The sequence below is a fragment of the Canis lupus genome, chromosome 2 (assembly GCF_048164855.1).
Source record: "Canis lupus baileyi chromosome 2, mCanLup2.hap1, whole genome shotgun sequence".
NCBI lineage: Eukaryota > Metazoa > Chordata > Mammalia > Carnivora > Canidae > Canis > Canis lupus.
The window spans coordinates 79,279,915-79,292,193 of NC_132839.1; the positions used below are offsets into that span (position 1 = coordinate 79,279,915).

The following is a 12,279-nucleotide window of genomic DNA, read 5'->3' on the forward strand; positions in this document are numbered from 1 at the left end:
CTCTTCTGCAAGAAAATATATTTAATTTTACATTTCAAAATTTTTCAAGTTGGTTCAGATGCTTAGCATTAATGACTTAAACATTTTCTGCTGTATATTGTTTTGTTGTTGTTGTTGTTTGTTTTTATCCTTAGACTGATACTCTGATAAGATAATTGCTACTTTTCAAAACATCATGTCTTTATACAACAGTTTCCAAGATAGGAAGAAATAACATTTCTTCTCCTCATTTCTATTTTGTTCAGAAAGAAAAAAATATATATATCCTACTCAGAAGTCCCTCAGTATATTTCTTAAAACTTTGTTGGCCAAGACTGGGTTACTCAGTTCTAATACATTACATATATAAAAGAAATTGGAAAGAAATTGACAGGCTTGCCTTATTATGATTTGTTCCATGGACAGGTTACCACCTCAAACAACAGTAAACATCCAAAAATTAAAGAAGGTGAAGAAAGCTAACAGCTAAACTACAAAGAACAAAGGGGGAAAAAGTAACTTTAAAAAAAGTTTCTGTTAATTATCTCATAGGCAGCATATCTGAAAAAGTACAGAGAATAGAGAAAATCAGTTACAATGGTCTTGGAGAAGGGGGACAGGGTCCATTCATACTAGGGGCCATGGTAGAGATTTTGGAATTTTTAAGTGGGAGGGAATGTTACAGCAGCATTTAAAGTGAGTGAGGAATGGATCTTAGGTGAATAATATACGAGAGTAGGAACAAAGAAGAATTGGGAGGATATTTTCCTAAGTCCAAGTGAAAGAATAGGACTAGTGTGACTCAGACTAGAGTAAAAGTATAAACAGAAAACATAAATGGAGTCAGGATGAGTTTGAGCAGAAGTGGATGGATTCTTGCTTATTTTAAGGGCAGACTTACTGATAAAGTACATTCTGTGAAGGAACTAGAGCACTGAAGATTGGTTCCAATGTTTCTGCGTCACTGCAGTTCATGGCCTGGTCATTTCCGAAAACATATAACAACTGGTGCGAGGTTTGGAAGACAGAATGAATGTTTCAAATATTTTAAGTTTAAAACATCTATTAGACATTTAAGTGGAAATAGTCAGAAAGTGATTAAACACATTTATATCTGCTGAGGATTTATGAATGGAAATAGACATATGATCGAGCAATTCCATTATATATATATATATATATATATATAATGGAATAATAATATCCATTGTTATTCTGGGATAATAATATCCCAGAAATTATATATATATATATATATATACACCTCAGAAATTGAAAGCTGACCTTTGAGCATACATTTGTACATCAATATTTATAGCAGCATTATTTGTAGTATCCCAAAGGTGAAAACAACCTACATGTACTTCAGTGGATAAATGGATAAACAAAATGTGGTATAGACATAAAATGGAATATTATTCAGCCTTAAAAATTAATTAAATTCTGATACATGCTACAACATAGGTGAACTTTGAAGTCATTATGCTAAGTAAAATAAACCAAAAACAAAAAGACAAATACTGTATGATTCCACTGACACGAAGAACCTATAATAGTTAAATTTATAGAGACATAAAGTAGAATAGTGATTATCAGGTTCCTTGAGGAAGGAGGAAGGAGGAATTATTATTTAATGGATATAAATTTTCAGTTTCAGAAAATGAAAAAGTTTTAGAGATACTTGGTGGTGATAGTTGTTCAACAATCTGAATGTAGTGAATGCCACTGAACTGTACACTTAAAATAAGTAAAATGGTAAATTTTATGTGTGCTTATTTCATTTTTTAAAGATCTATTTATTTATTTGCAAGAAAGAGACAGAGAGCACAAGTGGGAGGGACAGAGGGAGAAGGAGAAAGAATCCTATCAAGCTCTGTGCTGAATGTGGAGCCTGCCTTGGGGCTAAATCTCACAACCCAGAGATCATGACCTGAATGGAACCCAAGAATTTCACCACTCAGGTGTCCTGTGTGCGTATTTTAGCACGAAAGCAAGTAACTGCATAAACTGACATGAGACATCTTGTATTTGATATTGTTTTCACCTTACTCTTTCTAAGTTGAAATAAGCAGTACTACCACTAAATGCCTATTGCAAAATAGACTCAACTTTTTTTTCTTTCTGAGAGGAGTCCCATTTTAAAATGTAATATTATTAGTTTTATTAGAACTAACACATGTGGATATATCATGAGTCAAACAATACAAAAATAAGGTAAAACTGTCAAAGTTCTTGAAATCTAAGAGTTCTCCAGAAAAAAAATAAATAAATAAAATTTGGGCTTATTCCTCTTGCTATATTCCTTTAGTGTTGATTCATCGAGTTACTGAATCTTATTGATTTTATTTCCACAATATTCATTTTGTTCTGTATTCCTTTTCTTTTTTTTCATGTTTTAAAACTTTTTATTTGCATATGTAAAAACTGTGCATTGCAATAATTAAAATTCTTTGAATAAAAAAATGGCACTGATTAAACTGACTTTTTTTTAGATCAAAACATTTATTTTTTTGTTACAAAAACAAAAAAAAATCCAAACAGGTAATGAAATAAACATTTTTTTTAGTGTCTCATCCTGGCTTCTCTGTTCTAGAATTTAATAAACAATTCATGTTTAGGTTGCTTCAACTCTTCTTCTGGATGCTATGGGATCTCCATCTTACAACCATGTTTCTCTAGTTCAGCTCATAACTGATTGGAGAAGTCATCCTCTACGTTGTCATCATCCCAATTATCCTTCCAGACAAGCCTGAAGGATGCCATGGACCAGTTTTGTTTTTACACTAGATTTCACCATGGTTCCACCCAGCTTCTTCCTCCACCAGTGACTGCGCAAACTGGAGTTCGCTTGCGCATTGGCCTCTACATTTCTTCTCTAATTTCATTTGAATCACAGCTCTCCACGAAAGCACTGAAGTTATCTCATGGAATTATTGAGAATCATTAGTTTAAAGTCCTAAAGTGTCTGGGATCACAAATGTGTAATGCATCACCATATCTGTAATGCCTAACATAATTCCAATCACATCACAGTTGTGTAATAAATACGTGTTTAAATAAATGAACTACTCTGTGGTTCTACTTCCTTGTTCTTTCTTGTTCTATCTTCCTTCATCCTTTCAAATTGAGTTTTGTATGTGATGGATAAGGGAAAAAAGGAAGGAAATGAAAAAACATATTATGGAAATGTCTTAAGAACCCAGGTGAGAATTAGCAATAAATGGGGCCTTGCTGAAAAATACATGAAGCACTTGGGTGGAATCACACACTCTAAAAACAGAGCAAAATCTCAGACTACATTAAGAGAAACAGATTTTCCTAAATATGAAAAGTAATAGTTTCCCTTCACTCTACTCTGTGCTAATAAAATTACCCAGAGTCTTTTATTCAATTCTGGACAACACGTTTGGAGAGAAGCATTGACAAAATTCCTGAATTGAATGGAGTTGGATGTATTTGCTCAGTTCCAATTGAATTTGACAAGCGGGAAAGTGATGTTTGCAGAGCAGATAAAGAATATTTGAAGTCCAGAAGAGCTGATTACACAGATGACCCCAAGAACCAAGGTGAATGAGGCTGTACATATGAGATGCACCTTTCTTTCGCACTTTCAAAACTGGAATATTGCTTTGATTGTTCTGACAAACACAATCATCCCCAACGGTCTTTAAAAATTCCTATTACGATTCATAAGGTCTTGGAGTCTGGTGAGTGATTATTGGTATCTTGTGATCATTTTCCTGGCAATTCTATAACCCTTACTCACCTCCTCCAGCCATGTGTCCCCATTCAAAGTCTCATGCTTCTTTCTTGAAAAATCAGTTAATAACTTGCCTTCCTACAACCAGCTATTTGTAAACTTCTTTATCTAATATCGTTTATAATTCATTCACACAGAAAAGATAAAGTACCTGGACATTTTCTAAAGTAAAACTAAGAATTTTAGTAATCTTATCAAGGTAAGCTTTAATCTTTTTTTTTTTTTTTTTTTTTTTAAGATTTTGTTTATTTCACAGAAAGAGAGAGCACAAGCAGAGTGAGTGGCAGGCAGAGGGACACGGAGAGGAGAAGTCTCCCAATGCAGGACTCAGCCCCAGTACCCTAGTGATATGGGAGAGCTTGGTTCGGTCTTATGGAATCAAAGAATGAATCTCAGGGACAATAGCAAGTGAGCAAATGATAGAAGTTTATTAAGCAGATATACAGAGAAAGCTTTCAAAAGTGAGAGGGGTCCTAACATGGTTGCCACTGAGGGCTTTTATGGTCAGTCTTTTATAGGAAACTGACCAGGGAACTTGGTAAATTTCTTGTTAATATCAGAGTAGATTGGTAAATATCATGTCTATATTTAGAACAAACATGGTGGACTTGTAACTATCATAATAACAAATAAGACATTCTTGTAAATTTCATGAGCCCAAACAAGGTGTTCCCTCCTCTTTGGTTAATATCTCCTCCCTAACACTTCTCCACATCTGGGATTTCTGTGAGGCTAGTCAGGCCTTGAGATTCTTGTGCCATCTTGGTTTGACCAAAGATTATTGATAACACCTTAATGACATATTTCTTTGTAGTCTGGTGAGTTTCTGTGATTACTTAGTAGCCATTAAAGGGGGATACTCCCTAACATTTTGGAGCTAAGGAGGCAGGTATTTTTGTTGGTGGTGTTATTTTTACTGTCTTAGCTCTGTTTTCTTGAGATGGATAGAAGCCTGACTCTGGGGCCTTTCCCTGCCTAGCCTTGTCTACCCCTAGTTCATTCCTACATCACTAGGATCATGACCTGAGCCAAAGGCAGATGCTCAACCAACTGAGCCATCCAGATGTCTGGCTAATGATAGTCTTAACAAACTTTCTGATAAATAATATCTGCTATATTATATGTTTGACTCTTGAGATACAAATTTTATTTTATTTTTTTATTTTTTTTGAGATACAAATTTTAAGAGACACATGAACAAATTAGAATGTGTCTGGAGGGGAAGAAAGTGATGCTGAAGTGTCTGGAAGATGAAGTATAAAAGAGATGACTGATAGGTTGGGAATATTTACCTTGAAAAAAGTCATATCTAAATAGCATTAATAGCAGTATTCAAATATTTGAATGGCTATCACATAGAAGAGTCAGTAAATCCACTATTACTTCCAAGTAACATACTAAGAATAATGATTGAAAGTTATAAAAGAAGATGAATTTGGCTCAGAATGGGGACTGCATTTTTAATAATTATGATTCTGCTGAAGTAGAACATTTAACCTTACGAAGGAGTTCACCAGAAGTTCAAAATTTTAACTTTTGACCAGATTACTATATACGCAAAATTATGAGGAACAGATTTTAAAGGGATTATAAAAAGGGTTTCGGGGCATGCTTTATTATGTATTTTATTCTTACAATCACTCCCTGAAGTAAATATTATTTCTATTTTATGTAGAGAAAGAGGGAAATAGAGTTTAAGTAACTAGATAAGCCTATACTGGTCACAAGCAGTAGAATTTGGTTTCCAGTAGGATTTGATTCTCTTTGACCATAAAGCCCTACCTTTAAATGCCATATTTACAGCACTGGAAAACAGAAAAAAAACAGAAAGAATTTATCAAAAGCTGTTTCCTCTGAGTGGTAAAATTTGAAACAAAACAAAATAAAACTTTCTTCATCTGTATTTTTTAAAGCTTTCCATAACAAAAATTTATTATCTTAAAATTATGACTATTGTGTCTTTTAAAGCAAAAATGGGAAAATATTTTCAATTAATTTATAATTGCACGCATTTTTTATTTCAGGAATCTCTCCTCCAAATATGTAACTTTTACCTTTTATTTTGAAATCATTTAAACCAAGACAAAAATAGTAAGACTCAATCAAAAAGCTTTATACCAAGAACTCCCATTATTATATTTATCTTTTCTCTCTTCTGTATGTATGTATGTTTGTGTATTCATAATGTTACTTCTCAAATTCTACTCCAACACCACAGGATTCATTATAGCCTTCCATGTTTCTATATTTATAACTTCCTAATGCAATACTAAAAAAATATGGTTCCCATTTTTAACAACTATTTATTTGCTCAATAATTCTGTATGTGACTGATATCCCCATCACAAATGCTGCCTCCTCAGTTCTATCCCATGGCCAGCACTGTACCAGCTTCCACCTCAGTCAGGGCCCTGTCCCATCTATCCTACTACAGAGAAGAGCAGTGCCCACCAAAATCTCAAACTAGCCAGAGGCAAGGAAGTAGGAAAGACGAAAGGGAGACTATTCCCAGGATCCCCAATTTTTTTAACATTTCATATATTCTGTTCTTTTAAAAATCCTCTTTCAAAGTGTGTATTATTCACATGCTGGATCTTTGGTCTTCAGGCTTTGAAAATAAAATGATCACTTCTCTTACAATTCTTACCTCTTCTGTACTTTTCTTTTGCATTCTTATAGGATTTTTTTTCTTCTAGGATTTTTTAAATGTATACTTGACACCCATAATTTGATTCTCTGAAGTTTCAATTATGTTCTCTATTGGCTTCAATATTGAATTTTAATGTTGCTATTGCATTGTAGTTACCTTGCAGGACTTCCTTACATTAGCCTTGGTTTCAAAAGAATGAAGCTTTTGTCCTTGTACCTTATTCTATTCTCCAATTTTGATTTTATCTCACTTGAACTCATGGGTCCTTATCACTATTCAGAAGTCCAAGTAGCTATTCTCCTTTTTTATTTGCAATTATAATCAGAAGCATGATCTCTTTTTGGTATTTTTTTTCTTTTTTATGTTTAGTAAATTTTATATATCCCATGCCCTATTTATTTGCTTCCTTACCATTTATTGAAGACTTTTATCTAAATGTGATTTCTTTTCTTAAGAGACAAGATGAGGATTACTTATCTCTGTTCATGATGCACTTGGCAATTCTAACATTTTCTCTTTCACATATACTGCCAGAGAGTAGAGCAATTTGTAGAGCTTCAGTCCCAATTTCCAGTGACTGGCAGGCATTCTTCTCATGAAGATCTGCTATTTTGATAGTAGAAAAAGAAACTTCATCTTCTTCGGTTGCCTAGAAATGACATTTAGCTCAAGTGTAGTAAGTGAAAAGTCACATTTTCTTGCATGCACTGTTTTTTGCTTTTTCTTTGCTTCTGCTCCTGACTAGTTGTCTAGAGACAGCACTGGGGAGATGGTGATGGATCGCATAGGCTTTCAAGAGCCCACTGAGCACACTTCTTCCTAACTTCATGTTCATGGATGACATATTGGCTACTTGAAAGGGATAACTGTAGGGATGTTTACAATATGAAAATATGTAAACACTAGAAAGGAGGGTTTATTTTTCTGGAAAGCCAGTTGTAAAACATTCTCCAAGATGCCACTGGACCAATGCCTATTTTTACCTCCTATTAAGCCAAACAAAAGTTTGTGTATAAGAGAGTTTATCTTCTGAAATAATGCAAGGTGAAGTTCTCATTTCATCATCAAATGACAGAACTGAAAATTTCTCACCAATTCAATCGCTGTGAATCTTAGTTTATGTGTCATTATAATCATGAAGACATTTTTTTTTTTCCCAAGAAAAAGCTGAGAGGGTAGAGAGTGGTAGTGAATTTAAAGAATATTTTTTTTCTGGGATTTCTAGCCTAGCATCATGTTTAACCTGAAAGTTCCATAAAAACAAATATTTAAATGTTTTTCTTTCTGTAATTTATTTCCAAAGAGGAAATGATTTGTTATAATTGTTCTTGATCTAAATATAAATGTAGGAGTGTTACTATGTAAATTAAGCTTCATTTGTAGGTGAAAAGAAGCTGGTTGTTGTGAACATTATATATGCTATTTATTCTCTTTTACTTTTTTACTTTTTAATATTGGAAGCTTTTAGATATTGAAGACAACTTAAAAGCCTATTTATTTTTTAGCTTTCAAGACATGATTAACACCCATAATCCTATTCCTTCTAAATAATACAAGAATCCATTCATTATCAAATATTTATTGAATGTCTAATGTTATCCAGACTCTTATCTTAGTAATAGGGTAGGGATATAACAAACTGGCCTTCATATGGTTATTCTGTTCAGGAGTTTTCAGTTTAGATCATTATTTACCTTGTTTCATTTTGTACAAATGGCTTTACTTTACTTTTTTATCTATCTTTCTTCAAAACCTGATTCTGCTGATAGCATTTTGTTATTGACAATACTTTTCAGCGTTTACATCCTATCTTGCTTTAGGCAAAGGCAATAAAGAAAGCATCGTCTGAATCAACTTAAAAATATGAAGGAGAACCTTTCCCCAAGTATTTTTGTCATGCAATTTGCCTCTCCATAAACATACTTCTTTTAAAAATAAATGTAACAGGTAGCATGTACACATAGATCTGTTATTTACTTTTATTTACATCAAAAAGGACAAAAATATGTGCAAAGTTTAAGTATCAGTTTCTTTTCCAATTTGTTGTTTTGCAAGGATCTTTGGTTATTGTCATTGAGCTCTGAGTCATTTTTTGAAGTCAATATTGTTACTGGCTACCATGCAGGATTCTTCATATGAGTATTCTGTATTTCTGGAGTAGAGTGTGTGTGTGTTTAATGACTGAAACATAAAAACAGAAACAGAAATTTTTATTTTCCTATAGCTAATACTGTTTTTTAAAGATTAGCTGTTTGTAAAATAAAACCATTCTCTGAAGCCACTGTGATTTCAGCACACTCTAAAACCTTTTCCTTCTAAACATTAGAAAATCCAATGCATGTGATCCTCCAAAAATAAACCCAAAATATAAAAGAAAAATCCCTAGGTGTCATGAAAGAAGAGAAAACCCAACAGCAGATCTGTGAGTTTGTGGGCTGACAACACAGGGCCACTAGACAGCATGGGAGAGGGTAGAGAATGGGATGAGATGGAAATCTAAATTCTAAGGGAACAGATTAGGCTTTATGACTGTGATGTAGAGTAGAAATCAAGATCTTGGCGTAGAAGTAGGACTTTTGATATATCGGACCTTCAAAAAAAAGGAGAATTAGCAAAACTTTGTTTCAGGGAGGTGGCACCAAGTTCATCTTTTCCAAATTCTAGGTATACAAATAAAAATATATTGTAAGAAACAAAGAAATAAACTTTTTTTTTCTTTTTTGTTAAGTATGAGATTTAAGGCTAACTTCTAAAGTTAAGTTAGTTAAGGAAAGTACCAGAGAGAAATTTAACATAAAATTCAACCAGACAGTGGTGTCTCTAAGGCATTTGGCTGAAAAAAACAAAACAACACAACAACTACAAAAATCTGTGAAAGAACATATTCACAACTGAGTCACATTTTGTTCCCCCATGGAAAAGAAATACCTGTCAAAATGAGTTCACATTAAAAACTTACAAACCAGCATGAGCTTGAATCAGTAAGGCAATAAATAAGAAAATTACCACTGCGATTTTGAAAATCCTAAGATAATGGTACAATATTAAAATGGGGAACCCTGGGTGGCGCAGCGGTTTAGCGCCTGCCTTTGGCCCAGGGCGTGATCCTGGAGACCCAGGATGGAATCCCACGTCCGGGTCCTGGTGCATGGAGCCTGCTTCTCCCTCTGCCTATGTCTCTGCCTCTCTCTCTCTCTCTGTGTGACTATCATAAATAAATAAAAAATTAAAAAAATATTAAAATGATTATAAAATATATTTTGCATCTCACCACTTCTTATAACCATCTACAGTCCATGAGAGGCAATTACCACCTCCTACCTCAATTTTACAAAGTCTAAATCTGGTTGTCACTTAACAGAAGTGCCCAATGAAGTTTTCTCACCACAGCAGGTAAAGAGAACTTGCAAAAACGTAAGTCAGTTAGCCCCTTTGCTCAGACCTCCCACTCATTAGTCTTCTAGTTCACAAAGCCCAATTTTTTGCAAGAGCTCAAAATGTCCAACAGAATATGCTCCACACAGCTTGTGTCCCTGATCTCATCTCCTGTTTGTTATCCCTTTGACCCCATCCCTCAGGCCATCCTGGATTCCTCTCTGTCCTTTGCATACATGAAGCATCGTCTTGCTTCAGAATCTTTGAATTCACTTTCTACTGGAACATTCTCACATAATCTCTCCTAATTCCTCCAAATATCTATTCAAATGTCCTCTTCTCAGTGAGTCATCTGTTGCTATCCAATCAAAGCAGCACTGCCCAAAATTCTGTATCTTATACTTAATTATTTTTCCCATCGTCTGCCTCCTAAAAATCTAAATTTAATGAAGACAGAGATTGATTGATTGATTTTTGTTTTAAATATTTTTCTTCATGGCTATTTGGTAGAACCAAGAACAAAGCTTAAAATAGCTGTGCTCAATATTCTTAATAAATACACATTGAGACTGTAATTATGCAAAATGTATAAATGTACAAAGTAAAAATGTCCACCAACAGCAAACAATTAAAAACTGTCATAAAATAGAATAGCAAAAAACAAACAAAAAACAAAACAGAATAGCAAAATAAAACTATTCTAGCAAACTTAAGGACAATCGATTAGGAAAGGGAAAGCATCATTATAGGGAAAATTTCACAATTTTATTAAAGGAGATAAAATATCTAAATAAATGTAAATAGATCTTAAAAATTCATAGATAATTTCCATAAGTCCAAAGCATCCATACAAGAAAAATTTTCCCCCAAATAATCTCTGAATTCAGTATAATTCTAATCAATATGCAGGCAGGATTTTTACAGAGTTATCTAAATCAATCTTAAAATCAATATGGATGATAACAATACCAAGAATCCTAAGAAATATTTCAGTTAGACAAAAAACGATGGGGAGGGGGGTGGTAAGTAGGCCTGCTCTATGAAATACCATGTTGTAAATAAATAGTGTTCGAGAATGTGGTATTTGGGCAGAGATAAAAAAAATAAAGTCATAGAAGACAAGAATGAACATAAAAGCATATTAACATATTTTTTGGAAATAAGTATATGTGGTAGGCAGAAAAGCAGGTCCCCAGATATGCTATGTCCTAATCTCTGTAATCTGTGAATATGTTTCTCTATGGGCAGAGGGGACGTTGCAGATGGGCTGAAGGATATTGAGATAGGGAGATTGTTCTGGATTATCTGGGTGAGTCCAATGTAATCATAAAGATCCTTATAAGTAAAAGAGGGATGCAGAAGAGTCAGAGTAGATGTGGTGGTAGAAGCAGGATGAGAATGACAAAATCGCTGTTTGGAAGGAGCAAGGCAGGCAGGCTGCCTTTGGAACCTGGAATAGGCAAGAAAAAATCTACCCCAGTGACTCAAGAAGGAATGTAGCTCCGTGACATATTGATTTTAGCCCTAGCCCTCTGAGACCCAGTTAGGATTCCTGAACTTCAGAATTGTAAGATAATAAATTGGTGTTGTATTAATCACTAACTTTATGGTAGTTTATCATAGGAATAATAGGAAACTAATACAGTATACAATAAAAAAAAGCCAATAAGTTCAGTAGAAAAGAGTCAAAGCATTCAATAAATTACAGACTTTTTGTGAAAAGCAAGACTTAAAAGTTTTTTTTTTTTTTTACTTATTTATTGTAGAAAGAGTTTAAACGGAACAGTTAAGGGGAGGAGCAGAGTGAGAGAGAATCCTGAAGCAGACTCCCCACTGAGCATGGAGCCCCACTCTGGGATCAATCCCAGGACCCTGAGATCAAGACCTGAACCAAAATCAAGAATCGGATGTTTAACAGACTGAGCCACCTAGGCGCCCCACTAAAGTATCTTCATGACATCTGGGTATTTATAAGCAAGGCACAAAAAGTATAATCCAAAACATTAGCTATTCAGAATCACAGTTATATAATAAAAGATAACTTCTGTGTGTCCAATCCACCATTTAGAAACATAAAAGTGATAAATAGACTGGGATAAAATGTATAAGTAAAATTAACAAAATATTATTTTTTAGACTAAAAACGCTGTAAAATGGAGCCAAAAGAACAAATCATATGAACATGAAATTCTCATTTAAAATAAAAATGGACAATGAACATGAAAAGTTGTTCCAACTCAAAATTAATTGGGGACATCAATTTTAAAGTTATGATAAAATAACTTTATCATAACATGATCACATACTGATAGTATTACAAATTATTGAAGCTAACTTTTTTCATAGGATAAACCCACCTGATCATGATGTATTGTCTTTAAAAAAAAATATCCTTCCAAGTGTCTTTTGATATTCATTTGTATTGTACACTGTAGTCAAAGAACATCATAAGTCAAAGAACAACGAAGGTTGTTTTGTTTTTTTATATTTTTGGTTGAGACTATTGTTCACATTT

At 33.7% G+C, this 12,279-nt stretch overlaps 1 long non-coding RNA gene across 2 annotated transcripts in view; it reads left to right on the forward strand.

Moving 5' to 3' along the window:
* LOC140622437 (uncharacterized) overlaps nt 1–12,279 on the forward strand; it is a 61,799-nt gene that overhangs the window by 32,617 nt on the left and 16,903 nt on the right. Inside the window, exon 4 of one of the 2 annotated variants that reach the window (XR_012022201.1) lies at nt 2,598–3,039. The exons of the other annotated variant lie outside the window; for it this stretch is intronic. This is a non-coding gene — a long non-coding RNA (uncharacterized lncRNA). Of the gene's footprint in view, nt 1–2,597; nt 3,040–12,279 lie in introns of those variants that run through there. 2 annotated transcript variants of the gene reach the window in all.